General features: G+C 38.6%; 1 protein-coding gene across 1 annotated transcript in view; it reads right to left on the bottom strand.

Annotated features, from left to right (window-relative positions):
• LOC105259084 (E3 ubiquitin-protein ligase MIB1) overlaps positions 1 to 10,249 on the bottom strand; it is a 335,556-nt gene that overhangs the window by 21,450 nt on the left and 303,857 nt on the right. The gene's annotated exons all lie outside the window — the stretch shown is intronic.

The raw sequence follows: 10,249 nt of genomic DNA, 5'->3' as shown, positions 1-10,249 counted from the left end.
AAACGCAGTGTGGCAGAGACGAATCGGTGGTCAAAAGCCCTGGGAGAAGAGAGGTCCGCGGGTTACGTAGCGCCCACGGTGCCGATGGATACGAGGGTCGAATGACAGAATCGCGCGTGGTATTGGCTGCTCGGTACAATCGTCACGTTCGCCGCGACAATTTATGACGATTGGAATAGCGACCATTCCGCGCGATGCAGCCAGACTGCGAGAAGGCTCTCTGGTACGCGAGACCTTATCAAACTGCTTTAATTATCGCAAGATAGAATTCATGTCCCGAGTTCGTAAAAAGGATATCGCGGGATGTTCACGTTATTCTCGATTTTAATCTTTTAACACTCCTGCGAAAGAAACGAATGTAAGTTTTTTCGAAGCTGTGCGATATATCTTTCACTTTCGTTAATTATGTTATTATAAAAACCTTATGGTCAGGTATCATTTATCATTGAAATTTTTGGTCAAATTCAAGGAAACAAAAGGTATTCAGTTTGAACTAAATCCAGTTTTCGAATTGGATAAAAGAACAATAAATGAATGAAAAAAAAATGCTAAATTAAGTTTTCTTGTACATAATGTAAAAGAAATTTTGCACTTTTCCAGATAAAAATCTAAGCTATTTTCTCTCATGAATGACTATAATAGGCTTAACAGGCATCGTATTTAGTCAGGCTCCTGGAAGAACATTACCTTATTCCCACGAGTATCTCGTAACGCGGAGGGTACTTAAGGGCACAAGGAGAAACAATGCGGATGAATGAATGCAACTGAGATTGCAGTACTAATTAAGTCGTACGTCCCAAATAATTGCCAACATTCCCGTCTTGTCAGTGGTGACTGTCTGTCGTTGCGATTGCGGACACCGATAGTTAACCGAATTTCGATATCGACATGTTTCATTCCATGAATTTCCCTTTCTCTCCCTCGCTCGTACAAGGTCTCCTAAATATGCAAATTATATAAAGTCACGATTGTACATATTTTCTATACAATTTGCACATAAAGTCGAATTTTAAACAAGCAGTATTTATAAAAAGTAAGAGAGAAGCTTAAAAAATGATAAAATTAAAAAATATATTTTGGATTATAAATATTAAAAAATATTTTGACACAAAGTTTCTCGTAAACAATATATATTTTTATATCTCTGTCGCGTGTGCAATAAACCAATTGGATTGAAAGCATGATTGTCATGAAAATTACAATAAATATACGTCAAAGGGTATTTCTCACGTCACCCTATTTTATCTTACCTAGATAAATCTAATTTTCCGAAAGTTAGTCCTCTATTTTACGATGAGCAATCGTGCGGACATCAGCATATCCTTGCAATATCGCAGGCCGGTCTAATATCGGATCGTCTTCGCGAATTTCGGTTCGCTGACCCGAATCGCGTAAAACTTCCGGATTCAGGAAGAATCGCGTCCGTCCGTTTATCAAAGTCAACGGGTCGACGATCTCCAAATTGAGTCACGGAGAGCGTTTCCCGCTCGAGACTATCTCGCGCGCGTCCGAAAAAACGCGGCCCATCGCGACATCGCGAACACGACGGTGGTAAAACTCGAGATGCATCCTTAACGCGACGCGCATGACGCTCCCTAGTACAGTTTCCGTCTCTTGCACTTTTTTCTTTGCCCTTCTTCCGCATGTATATATGTACATCCATCCAATTTTCGTCGTTTTCAATGGGGGCTCTCGAATGCTCGCTCGATAAATCCATCTAGACGAGAGAATATATCCGCGCGTTTGTCAGTTTCCGCACGTAAGCGAAACGTCAGCTTTCCTAGTTTCTTGGAGCCGAGTCGCCGCCTAACTCTCGAGCTTCTCTTCCCGACCCTCTTCCCTCTCGAGCTATCCTCACCGGATTCTTCGATATATCTTGCGATGTCAAGATGGCCAAGAAGACACCTCGATTACCCGTCGAAGGGGAGCCAAGGTTCTTTATATTAATCTATAATAGATTAATCGCAAATGTTCCGATGAATCTGTATAAATAAAAAAAGGACAAACTTTCTAATAATTATCTATATTATTATAATTTTTGAATTGTACGAGAATTAAAAAAATACGAGATTTATTCGTATGTGAAAGAGAGGGAAGATATAGTTGCTTTCTCAACTTTCTATCGTTGGTTGTACAGAAAGATTTCACACTGCGCGACTTCCAAAGAGACGAGACAGCGATTTTGCTATTAAATCGTTCGATAGGGCGTTCAAGGGAGCCGCGATGTAGACGAGGACTGTAGGCGACTCACGAAGCGGCGCTTCGACACCGATTGAAACTCGGCCCTCCGGGTCGGAGGCGTTGAGTGCACTTCTCGGAGCATGACGCGAATAGTCGAGCGGCTCGAGGCGCGTTTGAACTTTTAAAATAAGCGCGGCCCTTTCTGCGGCCAGCGTTTCGGCAGGACGATCACGCACGGCCACCCGTCCAACTTCGCCGGCTAATCAGAAAAATCCACACTCCGCTGAGTTTATTGAATTGTCTTGGCCCGGGCCCGGGATACGATCTCATTGTCTCTTACTGCGTCTTTCTCGCGGTAAAGACAAGGCAGGAAGACAACCCTACTTGTCCATCGCTACCTTTTTCCCCTGACCAGAATTTCTTCCGCGTCTTTATCTGTCTATTTCTTGTATTTCTCTCTCTCTCTCTCTCTCTCTCTCTCTCTTGCTCTTATTTTCTTTTTATTAATTATCTTATACAAGTCTTTTTATAAAAAAATTATATTGATATAAATTATTGGTATGTTTTTCCACTACTTTTTTTTCAAAGCATCTTTTAGAACTCAATATTTATCGCTGCAAATCCGATTCATCCAACATTTTCAAAAATAAACTCTTTGATCTTCTACAAAGCAATCTTCTGCATATGAAATGAACGATTTATATTACGATGTGAATCTTCTGTTATTTATTTTTCTTATCTATTTTATAAATTATCTATGAACACATTTTAGCTATTTGTTATTTTCTACAACACAATTTTCTCATTTAAATTGTATATTCTCTCTTGATTTTAAAAGTCTTTTTTCTCTATGAGGACAATAAATATCGTTTCCTACCATCGTCATTACTATCATTTTCTATCGGTTTTTATTCGCGATAATATCTCACGAGTCCTCGGAGCGGATTCAGATGAATTATAACGACGCATAGGGATCAATGACGGCAAGCCGTATGAATCTTATATTCCTACCCTCGTTCATTCGCGCAACCTCTGGCCGCGACCCATATTTTATCATGGGCCTTCGTAATCGGTGTGCCTGATAACAAATTGCGATGCATAGATTTCCCACGTTTTATCATAGTTTTTGTAACATTATTTTCATGAAAATAATATTATTTTTATATCTGTGGTTTTACATGATCTTTCTTTAATAACGATTCTTATATTTTTTTCATGATTATAGAATATATTGAAAATCAATTAAGAGAAATTATTATTCTTGTAATTTATTAAGATATTCGTAAGATTTGTCATGGAATACGATCCTGAATTTTGAATTACGAATCTTATGAAGCATCCTTTATAACAGTCGCTGCTCTGAGAGGGGGGTTAATACAGCACGAAATTGCAGTCTGGGAAACCTCTCGAAATACTCGGCTGACAACGAGCGCCTCGCATTAAATCCGGTATAACGTTATAATACTCTGCGACCGTGCTTTCCGCGTAACGCAAGTTAGAGTTCTCCAATTTTTTACTAATATCGCGATAATGACTTGCCGCAACAGCATGGTCCCGCTTAATTAGGGAACTTTTGTATATTCGCACAATTAGTCCCTTTAACGGACTGACGTAAACTAGCTATTCCCCGCGTTTCGCGATATTAAAGCGCAGCGAGCTCGACGGCCACGGTAAAAGCTTTAATTTTCAACGGAGAATTTAATTCGAAGCACGGAAATCCCATGGAAGCGTCTCAAAGATCCGAGAAAAGTCCGCTCGTTTTTCCACAGATATATTAGAAGATACATTTTCAACAATTTTTTAACGAAGAATTTAACGTGCAACTTATACGCGCAGATTCCTTCCGCTCTATGTATGACCTAAATCTTTTTATATAAAATTCAAATAAGAGCGACGAAAAAGAGATCTTTCTTATTAGATGACATATATAAATTACGTTTAAATATATTCCCGCAAGGAAACGATTAAGTTTTTGCAAAAGTATAATTATAGTTATGCGAAAGATTGCGCATATGCTAAGAATTAAGCTCGGTGGAAATTCCGTTACGCGGAAAATGATTTTATATCCGTTGAGAGGAGCAGTAAGACGTGATATTTTAATCATGAAGTGAGAGAGAGAGACTGAGTCAGAGATGCATATTTCATATTATCATGTAAATCGCGTGCGCGGAGAATTCATCCCGAGTGTACATCGACTCTCGTGCACCGTTAATAGGATACGACATTATGAGAAGGATTAAATTATGGCTCGTCAAATCTCTGGCCCGGGCTCTCAATATTTAATCCGTAAACTCGCTTAATAATACCTTCCGGCCTCGTCGGCGATATAGGATCCAACGTAATCATCTTGTTTTCTCGACGGTACCGAAGATGATTTCATTTTGACCAAGCTATTTTCTTCTTGCGGAGTCGTTAGTTCGTTGAATTGTTTCCACGATTGCGACATCATATTGCTTGGAACACAAGTGTGCCAAGTATCACAATCTGAAGATAAAGATACACCTTATATCTCTTTGCAATTTTTAATAATAAATTTATAAATATCTTGTGCATCTTCCATCTTTACTAAATGTTTTCATTTTGATTTTTTATCCTTTCTCTCTTTCTCTTTTAATAAAAATACAAAATAATGTCATCTAAATGAGGTACATTTATTATAACTTTTAATGGTGTCTAGCTTGTAATTCTGCGTAACTAACGTTATAACGTTTGATTTATATAATTTGCCAATTATTTCTTTACAAATTAGACATGATTTACTTATTTCAAGCTAAATGTCTCTATTATTTTATATGATAGTTATCGTGAACTTTGTAATCAGAAACTCGAAAAATTGCTTCTCTCCAAATGATCAACCGACAGGTTGCTTTGCATTAAACACGAAACACACTATGAATATTCACACAGTATTCTCGGCTCCTAACTTAGACAGCGCGAGTGAAATGAATCTCAGAAACGTAAGGAACGTTGCCGTTGGTTAAGGCGCATTTTGACATCTGACTATGCAATCTCAACGATATTCTACCCCCGATATATTATCCCCGATTATGTTCTTTAAGACGCTTAAATTTAACTAAAATATCACATTATTTTTTTTATCTCTTAAAATTCCTGACAAAATAATCTTAATCTAAATCTAAATTAATAATAATCTTAATCTAAATTATATTATACAATTCATGTTGACTTAAATAAATTTTTGGAGGAACTAAAGTAAGTTATCGAGAAGTTTTTTTAAACAGCGTTTTATTAAAGCGCTGTCGTTGTTTTGTCGGAGCAATGCGAGAATAATTATTTCGCGCCAAGTTTCGGGGGTGCTAAAAAGCCGCGCGTCAACAGCCGCGGCCGATATTAATGGAATAAAGTTAGCGGGTACATACTCGAAAGCGCAAAGGACGTAAGGTAACCGCGGAGAGATACACCGTGACACGTTGATTAATCGGAAAGCAAGTTTCCGTCGACGCACCGCGGAAAAAGTAGATTCGTCGAACAAACAAACTCAATTACGCTTCTATCCGATATATTTCTTGTCTCTGATGTATGTTCGCAGGGTCTTCGCATCCGATCACCGATATCCGTTTCTCGAATTTGTTTTTTCGTAGTTTCCAATTATCCACAACTATCGAAGTTTTTATATTTTTTGTATTTAATGAAAAATAAATTATTTTGTATTAAGAAAAACTTTGATAATTCATGAAAGATTATTTTAACTTGGGATCTGTAATAGTTTATAATTAAAAAGTTATTATATCAGAATTAATAAAGAAAAGATTATATAGATTGTAGTTGAAAAATCTATTAATAAAATGAAAATTATTAGGATATCCTACACTTATTTTTTACTATTTATTTTTTTTATATTTTATACGTTTGTACTTTCATCATTCTATTAATAAGGAGATACAATATACTTATAATAAATTATATTTTTTATAATATTTTTATTCAATTTCTTTTTTCTTCGATTACGGCAAGAATAAACTGAATGGCACGCAAGATAAAAAGCGATTTTTCTCATAACTGTTCGAATTCCATCATCGCTATCGGCCGTGGAGATCTTCGCGAGCGGGCGCGAATTAGAGATTTAATCTGGAAGATTAGTTTTTCTATCATACCCCCTTCTCGCGGCAGGAGAAGAGAAGCCTTTTTGGCTCGAGATCCTCGAGAGGTAGGCAATATGTGTGTCACGTGCCGCTTCGTGCAGCCTCCCTCGCGTCTCCGCCACCGATGTCTACAGCCCTTCCGGGGGTTCCACGGGTCACGTGCTACGCGTCAGAGCCGTAGGACGATGTAGGAGTTTGGGCTGGCCAGGGATGGGTGGCTCTCCGTGAACCGCATACCGAAAATCCGCCAGCAGCGACCCGATAAACACCGACACCTCGACGCGCTGAAAATCGAGGGGCTCGAAATTTTTCGACGACATCGACGGTCGCGACGGATTTTCATGGGCACTGATCCAAACTCGAGATCTTCCGCGAGATCTTCCTCGACTCTTTGCACCTCGAGAAAACGCGTTCCGTTTTGAGACGCATTTTCTTTTGCATTTTGCTCTCCGATAAATCTCATTTTAGCGAAAAAAAATTGACTTGTATAGATATACATATAACGATGATCGGAAGGTAATTGGAAAATATCGTAACATATAATGGCAAGAATAATAATTTAAAAATTTTTCGCCCGAGAAATAGTTAATTTCGTGGATATCTGTTTCTGATAACCGTTTTTCGAGTTTAGACCGATAAAGCGCTGTGTAATAGTTCAATTGCAATCGTAAAAAAGAGTTCGTTCAATAAAAAATAGAGTATTTTTTTCTTTCGCGTATTGACGAGAAGCCACGTTTATGTACCAATAAAACGATATTTCTTTATGACAGTTATTGCGGCGTGACTGCCGGAAACTCGTTTGAGATGAAGAACTTTGTACAGCTTTGATAGAGCAGAAAAGAACAGAGGCCGGGAAAGCTTATGTGGAAGTAAGATCGTACACGAGTGCCTAATAGCGCAGTTTTTCAGATTATAACGAAATACGAAACGCTCGCAAAATCTTCATACTATTATTCTGATAAAATATTCATAGAAAAATAGTTTACGTAAACAGGGCATTTTTCTAGTTAAAGCATTCTTCTTCATAATAGAAACATCAAAGCCAGGAGGATCTGGAAAAAACCATTCGCGAAGGCGCGCAGACGAAAATACCACTTCGTAAATCTGAAAGATCTTAATGTGCAAAAAATAACGTCGCCTTCCGGGACTCAGAAGGGTTGCCATAATGGCGCGTTTAAGGCGAGCGAAAGCCGCGAAATGTCCTTTTCGAGTAATCGTCGAGCGTGGAGACGGAGGAAGAAGATGGAAGTGGGTCGAGGAAAACGACGATGAGAGGAGAGAGAAGAAGAAAAAGGGCTTCGAGCTTCGCGACGAGAGGCTTCGCGAAGGACGAGGTCGTGCCGCGCACCCCTTTTTCGCCCTATTACCATAGCAATGGTGGCAAATCAAATTGAATAAAAATTTATGTATCAGAAGGGCAATAAAACGGAATAGATTTGGGGCACAACGCGACGGCAGAATGGGGCCGAATCCATCAGACCAGCTGAGATCCCCGATAAAGCAGGGGGATCGTCGTTTGGGTCCCATAGACCCCGCCGCCGCCCGTCCTGTCGAAGAATTCTTTCGCGCGCCGATATCCGTCGATTGGAGCGAGATCGTCGAATTGTTGCCGCGAAATTTATTCCACTTACACATTCGCATGGGCAAACACGGGCGCGTATGGAAGGGCTTTACCGTTCTACTGCCCTTTCCCTCTTCGGGCGACGAAATCGGCTTTACGATATTACGCTGCCCGTGGAAGCCCGGGACATCCGGTTTATACGTCCGCTGCACCTTCGTCCTGTATCCTACTGCGCTTCGTTCCGAGTATGTCATTTTTCAGCGCAATTTTTCTTTTCTATTTTTCTTTTTTGTTTTTTGTTTTCCTTTTTTAATACAAATTGCAATTTCTACGTGCGGAAATTCGATGTCGTAAGAGAACGCTTTTTAATACGCTTTAAATGTTTTATTCCTAACATCTATTTACTTTGTCAAATTCATGGATATATGTTTATAAATTTTGATATCGTATAGAGGAATATATATTGATGTAAATTTATTAGCCACAAATTATAATCAAAGTTAAAACTTGAATGTAGCTTTTGTTAATTGAATAGAGAGAGAAGTATATAAAATATATATTTTTTAATGTTTATTTGAATCATCGTGTAATGCTGCACAAAATTCGTAATTTTATGTAAATATGTTATGGGATGATAAACTCCATTGATAAGAGTAATGAAAATATATAACATTTATATTATATTTAATTTATATATAAAATATATAAAATAGTTGGAAATTACACATTCGGATTGGGCTTACTTTTCATTTTCATTTTCGATTTAATCGTTCGATATATCGTTGCATTTGTTTGATGACGAAATTATTTTCTTAATTTTGTATATCAGAAAATTAATAATGCATACTAATAATGCATATTTGTAGTAAATTAATATTGATCAACTGCAATACAATTTGTATCTAAAATTTTATTTTCATGATTATGGCGTGCGTAATGTAATAATCGATAAAAAGATAATAATTACAACAATATCGCTTGAATCGCTGTATGTTTCATTCTTATTTTTGTTCCTTTTTTTCTTTTTGTGCATGTCGATAGAAGAGCATCCCGCGAAATAACATTTAACACGCTGTCCTAAATCGTTGATAATACGTGCGTGTAACTCTAATTAATGTTGACGTGTCTGATAGAACAAAATAACGATTAACCACCGCGTACCGCGAGAAATGACATTATCAATTTTCGGTCGCGTAATTATGCAAAGCAAATGTTGCTGGCGCGATAGATGCACGAGCCAATGCATTTTAAGCAGACAGGGGAAAGGGTCTCAAAGTAAACAACAAAGTGGCGGCCACGGCAGCTACGGATCTCGAGTTATATTTCGCACCGGTCCGTCGAATCAGAAAGTTCGTTTATTCTCCTCTCAAGCATTTGAGCGCGATTTGATTCACGCCACTGTTGATGAACAAATCCAAGTCTTGCAGCAAAATATCGCTTAATATTCTAGTTCCTTTATGTTTCATATTCAATATTATTTACGAAAAATATATTCCTTAAAAATCTGAAAATGTGAAACATTTTTTATCTCAAAAATTAATTATCTTTTCATTTTTTGATAATTTTTTGGCAAAATATTGCATTGATGCTAAATGGCTCATTGGTATTAAAATAACACATAAAATTATATCAATTATGATACGAAATGTCGTTAAATTTTTGCTATTTCTATTGCACAAACTTTTGAGAATCATCGGGGGATATCACTTTACTTCCACTTTTAGTTTTCTCTCTCTCTCTCTCTCTCCCTGTGACAGAATAGAGACGTTTTCGAAAAGCGTGACGGAAGATTGACTATGAGAATGCGAAATGTTTGCCTGCAACTGTAGATAAACGACGATACGACGCTCTCTCGATCGCGAAACACCTCGATAATATTCAATTTCATTTCGACGATGATGCGCTTGTCGCGATGCGAAGGGATCACGCGGGATCCCTTCATCGTTTCTTCAACCACGAAGAGCCGCATCGTCGCGATATACTCTGGGCGGTAGCTCGCAGCTCGTTCCGCGAGATTGAATCAAGCCCGCATGGCCGGGTTAACGCACATGAGGTCTGAATGCATAATGTCGATGTAAATGAGAGCCAAAGGTAAGCTGCTTCACTGGGTGCGCGCAGCTCCGTTTTCTCCCTCTCTATCCCCCCCTCCCTCTACTTCTCCCTTTACCTTTTCTTTTCCCCCTTTTATTTCCTCTTTGCTCCGTTTCCCTCCCTCTCTTGTCCTTTCTTTTTCTCTCTTGCCGTCAATGGCGTAATCTCGTTTGGTGGGGCCGGTCTTGCACGGCGAAATATGATTATGGCGATAGCGGTAACGATGTTACCGGAGCTGACGTAGCCGGAGCTAGACCATCTATTCCAGATGGATCCCGGGTACGGTTGATCCAGATGGATACACACGGCGGTT

Source organism: Camponotus floridanus, unplaced genomic scaffold (genome assembly GCF_003227725.1).
Source record: "Camponotus floridanus strain SB8 unplaced genomic scaffold, Cflo_v7.5 scaffold12, whole genome shotgun sequence".
Taxonomy (NCBI): domain Eukaryota; kingdom Metazoa; phylum Arthropoda; class Insecta; order Hymenoptera; family Formicidae; genus Camponotus; species Camponotus floridanus.
This window is presented reverse-complemented; position numbering and strand designations above follow the sequence as displayed.